The 12,676-nt window shown below is 40.6% G+C and overlaps 1 protein-coding gene across 3 annotated transcripts in view; it reads left to right on the top strand.

Moving 5' to 3' along the window:
• The window catches only part of LOC122807165 (urea transporter 2-like), a 235,351-nt gene that overhangs the window by 72,028 nt on the left and 150,647 nt on the right, over window positions 1–12,676 (top strand). Inside the window, exon 1 of one of the 3 annotated variants that reach the window (XM_044078215.1) lies at window positions 3,415–3,519. The exons of the other annotated variants lie outside the window; for them this stretch is intronic. The gene's annotated coding sequence lies outside the window, so the exon portion shown is untranslated. Of the gene's footprint in view, window positions 1–3,414; window positions 3,520–12,676 lie in introns of those variants that run through there. 3 annotated transcript variants of the gene reach the window in all.

The raw sequence follows: 12,676 nt of genomic DNA, 5'->3' as shown, positions 1-12,676 counted from the left end.
TACAGATCCTTGTGGTACACCACTGGTAACTGGTCCACTGGTGGAGGTGGAATCTTAGACTTTAACAGTGTGTGTCCTATCTGTGAGCCAGTTTGCTACTATTCCATTGATGAATGGGTTGATACCAAGTTGGGAAAGTTTCTCAATGATTCCTCAGGGGGAATTGTGTCAAATGCCATGGCCAAATCAAGATACTTTACCCTCATCCAGGGCTTTGGTGACTTTCTCAAAGAAGTTCACTAGGTTTAATAAGCAAGATCTACCCTTGATTAAACCAAACTGGGTTGGGTCAAGAGTTTGACGGTTGCTTATGTCCTAATTGATAAGGTCCATGATGATTCTTTCCATGGCCTTGCAGATAAGGCTAGTCAGGCTAATGGGTCTATAGTTCCCAGGTTCAGTTGATGGACCCCCTTTGTGCAAGGGGATTATTGTTGCTATTCTCCACTCCCCTAACAAAAACCCAGTGCTCAGGCTGTGCTTAAAGAGACAGCTAAGTGGTTATGCTAGTCTGAATTTATATTGTTTAGTATGTAGCTTGGGATGTTATCTGGTCTCATAGAGGCCATATTTTTAGCCTTGGAGAGCACTTGAAAGACCTGTTCTTTGGAAATAAATGGTGGATGACAGGTGTCAGGAATGGTATGGGGTATAGTTGGTGGGGATATAGGAATGAAATGGTCATCAAATCTGTCAGCCAGCAGGTTGGCAATTTCTTCAGGTTCCATGTGAGTGGTGCCATCCACTATAGGTTCAGTACACAGCCGGACATTCCCTTTGAGGTTTTTTATGTAGCTAAACCATGCCTTATGATTGTCTTTAGCTAGGGATGCCAGTCTAGTCTAATAACTTGCTTTAGAGGACTTTACAAGGTTTCTGATTTACTTGTTTAGGCTGTGTAGGATAGTCTTCCTTTGCTGAGTACATTCCTTCTTGTTCTTGGATATCAGTTTCTTCCTTTTGTTATATCACTTATTTATATTTACAGTCCACCAGGGTGGCTTGTTTTTGCAAGAGGACCCAGTTTTAGTCCTGTCAGGCACTGCCGAGTCAATACATTTGCTTAAGTGGAGGACCTGGTTTTAGTCCTGTCAGGCACTGCCGAGTCAATACATTTGCTTAAGTGGAGGACCTGGTTTTAGTCCTGTCAGGCACTGCCGAGTCAATACATTTGCTTAAGTGGAGGACCTGGTTTTAGTCCTGTCAGGCACTGCCGAGTCAATACATTTGCTTAAGTGGAGGACCTGGTTTTAGTCCTGTCAGGTACTGCCGAGTCAATACATTTGCTTAAGTGGAGGACCTGGTTTTAGTCCTGTCAGGCACTGCCGAGTCAATACATTTGCTTAAGTGGAGGACCTGGTTTTAGTCCTGTCAGGCACTGCCGAGTCAATACATTTGCTTAAGTAGAGGACCTGGTTTTAGTCCTGTCAGGCACTGCCGAGTCAATACATTTGCTTAAGTGGAGGACCTGGTTTTAGTCCTGTCAGGTACTGCCGAGTCAATATATTTGCTTGCTATATAGGAAGTTTGTGTACTTCTCCACATAGGAGCTTTGAAACCTTTTATACCATTGCTTAGGAGGCAATAGTTTGCTTTGTAGAAATTTTTAATTTTTTTTTTTTGCTCCTGTGGGGGAGTCAGGTCTTAGCTTTACTCCAGGGATCTAAACCTTGTCACCACAATAAACAAAACATGCTGGAGGGATAGGTTCCTGACCCAGAGACTCCCCAAACTCTGCAATAGACTGCCCATACAGGTCAAGCAGAGCGCCTCTTTGGCCCGCTCGAAAAGGAACCTTGATGACTGGATAGGAGAAAGGAAATTCACCCCGGGAAGCACGTCAGTCACCCTGCTAGACAGGGGTCCAGGGAAGTAAATAGTGTGGGAAGAAATAGCCAGGGAATTGTTATGGCTCGGCTTGTATAGGCCCTAGGGCCAATAGCTTAGTACCAACCTATGAAACCTATGAAACAAGACATATTTATGGTTTGACATAACTAGGGAGGGCAGCACACTGGGGTAATACAGTAGCTCCCCCATGTTGGTAAGTGCTAGGTCTAGGACGTTTGAGCCTCTTGTAGAAGTATAGACAAACTGTTCCAGTTCATTTGAGTTAACAAAGTCCAGGAAACTCAGTGCAGTCATGTTTGTGCTTGTGTAACTCACCTAATCAATGGATGGGTAGTTGAAGTCTCCCATGACCAAGGTGTGTGGTTGTATATTGAGCTATTCAAGCAAGTCCAGGTAGGTGGTGTGTTTCTCCTGGTTCATGGAGGTGGACCTGCAGCTGATGTGGTAGGGGGTTTTGCCTATAGGTTTATTTGAATTTAATGAAAATAGATACACCTCCACCTTTGGTTCTTTCATGCTAGTTTTGGGGTCTGAACTTGTGGAAGACATTGTAGCCCTGCATGGCCAGGGTACTCTCAAAAGCCTTGAACCAAGTCTTAGTGAGTGCACAGACGTCAGCATCTTCCAAGGTGAGGAGTACTTCCAGGGAGTGCAGTTTACTGTTTAGGCTCCTAGCATTAAGCAGTATTTCAATGAGTTTGTCTCTAGAGTATTTTTCTACATCAGAAGTTTTGTGACATACCCTAAAAAAGCTGTATGGAGAAGGCAAGCATCTTTGCAAATATCCTAAAGCCTTGAGGAGACAGGTGAAGGCCGTCTCTGGTGAAGCTTCGAGGTCTGTCAACCATGTCTTCCCAGGCAGACAGATACTGGATCCCCTTGGAGTGACACCAGAAGCTGAGCCAATTGTTAAAATCAGTAATGTTTTGTTTGTACTGTGGCATCATCCTAGGTGCAGGTAGAAAGCTGCTTAGGGCTAGGGACATACCTGCCTGGCACTCATAATCTGAGAGCTCTATCATGTCTCTCTTCATATACTCCAGGGAGATATGTCTCAAGTCAGTCACTCCAACATGTACTACAACAGAGTCATAATGGTAATTGCTGCTGAGTGACTTGAGTGTGTGTGTGTCTTGGTGGATCCTGGCACCCAACAGGCAGCTGATCCAGACTTTCTCCTTGTCTAGCCTGGTGAGGGGGACATCTGTGTGTCTTACTATTGAGTCGGCTATGACTAAGAAATTTGGTTTTGAACTGTTTTGCCTTAGGGGCTTGATTGGTGAGACACTTTTGTATGTGTTGCTATGTGTACTAGTGGATTCTGTTCATGTACCAGTATATGAGGGTTGTCTGTGTTTGGGAGGTCTCTGGTCTTTTGGTAAGCTCTTGGAAAATATTTCCGTGTATATGGGTTTATGTGTCTTGACTTTCTCTTGTGTAAGAGGAGAGGTGCGTAAGCTAAAAAACTTTTTGATGTCTTGTTTATTGTTACTTGAGAGAACTGATTCAAGTTTCATGGTATACTGGCATCTCTCATATACTATATTTTTTGCTTTACGAGCAGGTGGTTGTCAGTATATATGAGGCAATTGTTGCATTGCCTCAGGATGCCCATGTCAATCAGGGTGGCTGAAGAAATATCAGGAAACTGACTATCCATAGCAGCAGGTAAGTCCTGGTTTGGTGAGGGCAAAAGATCAGCTATTGCTCTGGGATTAGCAATGGTACTTAAAACTATATAGGATGAGTGAAGAAAGTGGGAAGACGCTTGATAGTGCTTAGCTGTGATGCCTGCAGTGCAGCAGTGTGCAAATGATTTGCCCAAAGAGCAGCAGGGAAGCCTGACAGGGTTTCACTTTGTGGGGCTCAGGGAAAAATATGATTCTAAGCATTTGTGTCTATGCAGTGCACTACTATTCCCCATTGTGCAGTGTGCAGCTACATGCAAACATGGTCAGTAAATGCAAATGAATTTAAACTGTTCTAGCACAATCTACTATAGAAAAGCCCCTCACAGTGCCTTTATTCCAGCTATCTGCAACTCAGATGGGTCCTGAGCTACACACTTCTGCCACAAAGGTGCAGGGGGTGCCTCTTAGTGTTAGATGGCTGGTTTTAGTGTTCAAGTGATACCAAACAGTCTAGAGTGAGCGAGTCTGAATCTAGCCTATGTTATTTAAGGTGGATGAAGCAAAATATACAAGTACAGAATCAATCAGTCACAGCAGCAAAAAGCAGTATAAAATGAAAGAATAGTTCAGAAAATACAGTACTCAAGTACAAAAAACAGGCTTAAATTCTACTTATTTTTGAAGATTTCAATGGATGCCTTGGATTTTCTTAGATGCAATTCAGATCTCTGGCTAAGAAAGCCAGACTCCAAGCAGCTCCACCAAACTGAGCGCAAACCCATGCAAATGTGGTGCTTAAATACAAACAAATTTAAACAGTTCTATTTGCATTTTTGTAGGAAGGGTCATAGGGGCTATGGGTGTGTTAGGAATGCTGCTACCATTAAATTACACACTGTAGGCACAAGTCAAATGAATGCAAGAATCGAGCTGTAGGCATGAAAGAGCTAATGGAGATTACTTGTTGTTGTCTTTCGGCTTTTCCCCTGTTAGGGGTCGCCACAGCAGAACTCTGTCCAGTAATGATTGGCAGTAGATTTTGACAAACGCCGAGGTGCCAGCTCGACATTCAACCTTCAACTAAGGCACGCCCATTTACGCATGTCTTTCGAACGCCCACCTAACTGCGGGGAGGACATGCAGACTCCACACAGAAGGCACTCCCCACACTCCAGCCGAGAATCGAATGGGAGAACCTCTTGCTGTGAGGCAACAACGCTACCGCTACTGATGAATACAAAGTAGCAGCACATTTTATATGAATGGGATGACTGTCCATCTACAAGGTAGTCATGTGACAGTCTACATGTAGTTAAAATGACGTGACTTCAATGCTTTGGCCTATAAGAGTAAAATTAGTAAAGTTATCACAAAACATGCAATGAAAGTGATTGCGAATCATGCCTAGTACTGTAGTATTGATTCTGAAATGGTTAGGTAAGTTTCATTGAGAAGTTTCAAACAGTTTTAGTGGAAGCCGCAAAAAATGAATATTTTGTATTTTTAAAATGTTGTCCTTAACTCATTGTCTCTGTGACAAGATCACATTAAACAGACAACAAGAACAGCCAATGATTGTACATGATAGCAAACCTAAGTGTATGTGTGATTAGGCAGCAGAGCACAGTTCTGCGAGATTATGGAAAAAGACCAAACAAAATCCCAAATGTATACCAATTTTGAAGGGAGAATGCACAGTTATCATTTGCACTTTCACTAAGAAAAAAATTATAAAAACCACCTTGTTTTGTCTCCCTGCCCCAATTAACCTAATTTGATACTGAGAAAGCACCTCTCCATTTTTCTTTTATATGTGTAATAAGCATACAGTTGATCTCCCCCTGAACAATCTTAAATTCTCCTCCTCTTTGATTTTACGATCCCCTATCCCACCCCTCCCTTCTTAGCTTTAGATAACTAGCCAGAGGCTGGTATTGAGAGAAAACAAACTGATATCATCAAATGCTGTGGATATGGGTTGAGGAAGTGCACTCAATTAAACAAATTAACTGAGGAAAAGAATGTGCATAAGATAGACAGCGACTCAATAAGGCAACATGGGAAATAATATCAAGACGTAACAGTAATGGATATGAAGAAATAGTCATATAAATATCCAAGATGGAGGCCAGAGGGATTACATCATTTTAATTCTGGTTTATAGTAGATTTGGTTATTAAACAATTCCACAGAAGCTGTCAGTTTGATGCACATTTGATCTTAAACATATTGTTTGCATCAGTTCATTTTGTTTTATCGATGCGCTAGTAATTTTCTAGCACTGAATTTATCCACAGCCTTTGACAAGATTTGGACTGTTATTTCAACAGCATGCCCTCTGTTTCACCATTTTATATATTACACATGAATCTATCTCTTATTAGTGAATCATGTATCTCACCAAATTCAGTCGTTAATACTGTTTATAGATACCAACACTTACTATAGTCTAGCACAACTACACACAGAAACAAATAAAAGATAAATTGTTTACCATTACTCCAAGTATAAGCAGGGGGGCAAGCCCCCCTGTACCCCCCACACCCCCTGCTATTTAAATATATCAACTCTGAGATCACAATGGCAGACATACCATTACGTGTTTCGTGACTGCCTGTTGTAACCTTAGTCATGTTCCCTTCTAACTTGCTATACTACAACATAACTCATGTTAGTGTAGTGAAGTGCAATCTCGGAATTGATATATTTACGTAGCAGGGGGTGTGCGGGGTGCAGACCCCCACATGAGGGGTGCCGGAGGTGTGCCCCCCTGCTTATACTTGGAGAAAAGTAATATGGTTTGTCTTGTATTTGTTTCTGCATCTATTTCTGCTGGAATATAGTAAGTGGTGGTATCCTGTGTGTTTTCAGTATTCTGAGATTCAGTATTTTGAGTTTTCAGTCTTTTGAACTTTCAAGATTTTGGTCTCAGTCTTTTGAAATTCAAGATTTTGGGCTTTCAGTCTTCTGAAGTGAATCCAGTCTCTGTACAAAACTTGTAAAGAATAAATGTGCAATACATAGCAATTTCTTCCTGGGCACCTGCTAATTACTGAATTTTTCTTAAGTGTTGCCATTTTATATGCAAACATGCTTAAAGTGCCTGAGATCTGCGATTTATAGGATAATCTTGTCATATTCGGAGATCACTATGAACTAAAAGGGATGAAATGCAGTGTCATATCTAGATAGTTAAGTCATGTGTAACATGTCCACTTAAAACATAATTTCCAGTCTTCAGTCAACCAATTTCTAGCTTTTCAGAGTTAGTATACAAATAGGGAATATGTCCAGAATTAAACGGTACAGATTCAAATGTCAATACATCCCAGGAGGATGTGAGAACATGGTGTTTAAAAGCTGAAACACCAAAAGCCCCATGCAAACCCTGTGGGTGCTTCACCACCCCACCCCAACTTTACCAAGACAACATCAGATCACACAACCAGTGTGCAAAGCAGGTCCTTCAAAAAGATCAGGGCTTTTAAATTCCCCATTTTTCACTTTTGTGATTTACATCCTGCAAATCTGTCACTAATGTGAGGCAACAGGTATGAACTTGTACATATCGCAGCATAGAGTAAGAAGTGTGTGTATGTCAGCTGAGTGATAATGTAAAAATCAATATTTATTTCCATGAACTATTTCACTGAACATAAAATACAAACTTTAAATAAGCATCCCCTTGTACAAGCTGTGTATTTCTAAACTGTGTAGAAATGGAGACTCCAGGAACTCACCTGTTTGTTGCATGTTTGTTCCACAGTGGCTGAGAAGAAACCAGTATCCTGAAACATAACTCATTTAAGTGTACTCCACTCAACATTAGCTTCATAGTCACTGTCTACATGGCTGAAATAATGAATGAGGTGCCATAAGTATTTATAAAGCTCAGTGATCCAAACTTTGAGATGTTTATGACTGGATGTGATTGACCAAATAAAAATGCTATCCTGCAGGACTTCAGAAATGTATTATTATGTGCTTACCTCATTAAATGATGGCCAGAACTTTAAACTAAGCTGACAGGGCTATGTGATAGAGCTCTTCTATGGAAAAGATGCAGCTTTGCAAAGTAAACAGAGGAAGGGTAGTATAAAATTTCCAGAACCATGCACTGATGCCTATGACATATAAAGTCAGATGAGTGAACATTGACTCATTGTTGCCTGTTAGGCTGTAAGCAGTAGAAAAAACAAGAGTCTGGCAAAATATCTTTACATACTGATGAGGATGGTGGGCTCATTGTCCTCCTTCACCTACCATAACATTATTAGATATTCTGTGGACAAGGAGTGCATCTCCACAGTAAGCTCAGGTAGTGTAGCCAGCAGCCGTAGCTGTGCCACCTTAGTCCTCTGGCCTGCTGCAGAGTAGTATGGCATAAGCTCTGACCCATCCTTGTTAGTCTTTTCTGTCACATTTGTAGAATTTGGCTGTGTCTGTGCATGTTGCTCAGTACTTTGTCTTTAATTTTGCCACTGCAGCTTCCATTGCATCTGGTATATGCTGGTGGTTGGATGCCCTGATCAGAATTTCCACTTTCTGCAGCTGATAGTTGTTCTGCTATATATCTTGTCCATTTTCCTTAGACAATCCATTAATTTCTGTTTTTGATTGCCTATTCTAGACAGTACAAGTAATCATTTATGTAGAGTTTCCTCCTACCCCTTTGAATGGGTACACACCACATTTTGAGCCCAACTATCTGGGCACATACACCACAGGGTCCCTGCTAGACATGGAAATGCTTTTTCTCCTGGCATTCACTATCCATAGCAGCTGTGTGCATTCATATGCCCAGGCCCTTCAGACGCTGTTCTTTGTAGTGCTGCTTCTATCAGTCATGGTCCTTTAGCCTTTTGCTTTCCTTGTCCTTAGTTCTCATCTATATATGTGTGTGTGTGTGTGTGTGTGTGTGTGTGTGTGTGTGTGTGTGTGTGTGTGTGTGTGTGTGTGTGTGTGTGTCTGTGTGTGTGTGTGTGTGTGTGTGTGTGTGTGTGTGTGTGTGTGTGTGTGTGTGTGTGCGTGCATGTGTACACATCTGTGTGCGTGTGTTTGTGTGTGTGTGCGTGCGCGCACGTGCGTGTGTGTATATGTGTGCACGTGCGCACATCTGTGTGCATGTGTGTGTGTGTGTGTGTGTGTGTGTGTGTGTGTGTGTGTGTGTGTGTGTGTGTGTGTGTGTTTGTGTGTGTTGTGTGTGCAAGTCTGTGTGCAGTGTGTGTGTGTGTGTGTGTGTGTGTGTGTGTGTGTGTGTGTGTGTGTGTGTGTGTGTGTGTGAGTGTGTGTGCGCATGTGTGGGGCAGCCTCTGTTGGTAGCATTCTTTAGGTATGCTCAGACATTCTTTTTATTAACCCAGTTGTTTCTACTACCTCTGGAAATATTTGAGTGCCTTTGTTTCACATTGCTCTGGCTTTTGCTTGCAAGTCTTAATATTGTAACTGTCTTGTTAGTTTTGTCCTTTTCTTTTACTACAATATAATGTTTAATTGCTTCTGGTTTCATAATTGTTGATGGTGGATGATCCCAGGTGAGCATACCTCTTCATTTTCAGTAATCCTTTGTGGTACACGTTTCCAGTGTATTCCAGTTGCTCACACAGGCCCCAGTGTAGCCACCTGGCAACATTGTTGTATTCTTCAGTGTACTACTTTCAGTCAGAACATTACTGCTATTCATTCAAATTGGTCATCCACAATGGGAAAGGGTATCAGTGGGTTCTTATATCCTGGGTTGGGTGATGTCCTTGACGTTCTGGGCAGGCTGCAAAAAAACTTTTTTTTTATGTGTTGATCAGAGTAAAGCTCTGATCCATTTGGATAAATTTCAGGTTCAGCTAAGTCTAGCTGTTTTTTTCTGTTCCTGGCTACCTGACTACATGTTCTAGGGACCTAAACCTTGTCACCACAATAAACAGAACATGCTAGAGGGATAGGTTCCTGTCCCACAGACTTCCCATATTCTGGAACAAACTACCTATCTATGTCAAACAGAGTTCCTCATTAGCACTCTTCAAGAAAAATCTTGATGATTGGATGGGAAATAGGAAATTCACCCCAGGGATCACTTCTGTGGCTTTGCTTGACAGGGGCACAGGAAAATAATTTTCTTAAGTGGCGAAAGCCAGGGTACTTTTTTGGCTAGGCTTATATAGGCCTTAGGGCCAATAGCCTAGCACCTACCTATGAACCTATGAACCTATAAAATGTGTCTGTGTTTTAGTTTTTATTACAAGTCTTATAAAAAGACTTGGTACTAACAACTGGCTCAGTATGTGTTCTCTGTCTTTGATTGGCCTGTAGATCAGGTCATTTCTTAGTTCAGAGTAGTGGATGTAGTTGGAATGTTCTGTTCCTTTGGTTATCCATTTACTCTGTCTGTGTTCTTTCTACCTGTACTTAGATTACTGTCTTCTCACAAAGCTGTCTTAAAATTTACATTGAGTATCTCAAGGTCAGCCAAATCACCATTATTTTTATGAATAGTCTAATATGAAGTAGAGGCCATGGCCTGGTCACTTATAGATGCAGGTGCAGTCTTATCCCCAGTCATTTAATACAACCCCTAAATGTCAACACCAAGGGTCTAAATTTTCTTACACCAAGGGTCTTGATAGTCTGCTTTTCTCTCCTTCTGTAATTTTATTTTTAACCTTTAGAATCTTGTCTGTCTCTGACTATCACTCTTTAATATTGAGATTCACCTTCTAAGTATAATCATAACTGCACATCTTTCTCTGTCAATTTCCACATCCTCACTGTTTTGTCTTATTAATTTAACCACTGCAGTCTTTTGGTAAGCTGACTTACACAGTCAGTCTGCACAATAACTTCCTTAAATATTTTAATAACAAGAATATTTTGACATGACTCAGTGATAAATTTTAGTAGCCCTTCTACCCAGAGCTAAATCTTAGCTCCTTTTTTGCCTACTAGTTATATACCCTTATGAAGTCACCAGACTTGAACCATATTACAATAAAATTGCCAAGTTTGCTAACAACTCCACCTTCAGAACCCATCACTGTCGATCTCTAAGAGAACTACGATGGTTAGAACTTCCCCAGCTACTCAATTACCACCAGCTGGTCATTGCCTTTAATATTGTTAGACATCCAGAAAAAAACCCAGCGCTAAGCCAGTTATTTTTTCCATGCAGAACTAATCATCCTCTCTGATCTACTGAGAAATTCCTCCTTTGCATCTCTAAAGCTAACAACAACTCAGGGAAAGCTCTTTTTTCTTATGCCATAGCTACATCCTGGAATAACCTCCCCTCTTCTCTGACCTCTGCCCCCAATAACACACATTTCAAAAATTATCTCAAATCACATCTTATGAATACATGGCTATGTCCAAGCATCACATGAAACTCACAATCTCAGCACACTTTACACCTTCTTCCTGCTATCTTTACTGTATAAATGCTACAGTTGGGTATCTTACTGTCAACCTGAAATTGTATAATATGTCATGTCTAATCATATGACTTTTTAATTTTTTACCTATCTCACTAATCCAGTGTTAAAGCTTGATGTATGAGACTTTCTATATTTGTAAATTTACTCATTTACTGCTGATGTTTTGTTTACTGTTTAGACTGGATTGTATGAGACTTTTTATGTCTGTACTTACCTCAGTTATCACTGTTACATTATTGTTTGTATTACCATGTTGATGTTAATCTAATTGTGGAACATTTCTCCTCGGGCATCTACTGTAAATGGGCCTGTGTCCAGTCAGACTATCCCAGTAAACAAATGTAAAATAAAATAAATGAATAAATCTTTACTGGTGATATACATATATATATATATATATATATATAAATATATATTTTATATATATATATATATATATATATATATATATATATACATACATATATCTGTTCCACGAAAGAACACTTACCTGATGACCAAATCACTGAGACCACATCACCGACAAAGAAGATCTCCGACAATGGTAAGTATAAGTAGTGCTGAACTGGATGTATTCCTGTTTCCGCAATGTGGTGCAGTCTCGGAGTTGGTATATTTAAGTAAGGGGGGTTTGGGGGGCATGTTTCTTTTTGTTTTTTTATTTTATTGCATAAACGGGAATATATTCCATTCCACAGTAGTTATACTTACCATTGTCAGAGATGTGTTGTGTCGGCGATGTGGTCTTGGTGATTTGGTCATCGGGTAAGTGTTCTGTCGTGGATCTGATATGGATCCATATATATATATATATATATATATATATATATATATATATATATATATATATTTAGGTTCATAGGTGTGTAGTAGGCTAACGGCCCTGAAGCTTTTACAAGCCTAGCCCATAGACGTGCCCTGGCATCATGCCGCCATTAGTTCCTGGTGCCTCTGTCAAGTAGAGCCACTGGAGTGATCCCTGGGGTGAACTTTCTATTTTCCATCCACTCATCAAGATTTCTCTTGAAATGGGCCAGTGAGGTGCTCTGCTTGACATGTATGGGAAGTCTATTCCAGAGCATGGGCAATCTCTGGGTTATGAACCTTTCCATCCAGCATGTTCTGTTGATTGTGGTAATGAGGTTGAGGTCCCTGGAGCATGTGGATCGGAGATGGGATTTATTTAGGTGTAACATTTCTAACAGGGCTGGGTCAGACATGGCTTTGTAAGTCAAACAGAGATTGCATCTTAATAGACAATATGAGACAGAGAAAATTTGGAGTTTTTTTAGTCTGTCCATGTAGGACATGTGTTTAAGGCCTAGGATCCTCTTCATGACGTACTTTTGTAGCCTTTATCAGCTGTTGCAGGTGTTTAGTAAGGTACATGCCAACTGGGACATTATACTCAATGACTGGTCTAATGAGGGAAGAGTAGAAAGACATGATGACCTCTTTCTTCCAGGATGCAAACCCCTTGGTAATGACATGTGCCACATAGAAGGACTTTCTGACCACAGTGGCAATGTGGTGGTCGAAAGAGAGGTTGCTGTCAACCTTTGTCCCCAGATCTCTTATAACTCCTTCAGTGTTCAGTGGGCTACTATCAATGTGGTAATTAGTGGGAACTGAGTTTTCACAAAGGGAATGATGATGCATTTTTTGGCATTAAGCTTAAGGCTATATATATATATATATATATATATATATATATATATATATATATATATAGATCTAGGGCATTTCACCGAAAGTCAAATGACCGAACAC

This window comes from Protopterus annectens, chromosome 1.part1 (assembly GCF_019279795.1).
Source record: "Protopterus annectens isolate FY-2018-M chromosome 1.part1, PAN1.0, whole genome shotgun sequence".
Classification (NCBI taxonomy): domain Eukaryota; kingdom Metazoa; phylum Chordata; order Ceratodontiformes; family Protopteridae; genus Protopterus; species Protopterus annectens.
The sequence above is the reverse complement of the archived record's forward strand: the minus strand, read 5'-3'. Positions and strand labels throughout refer to the sequence as shown.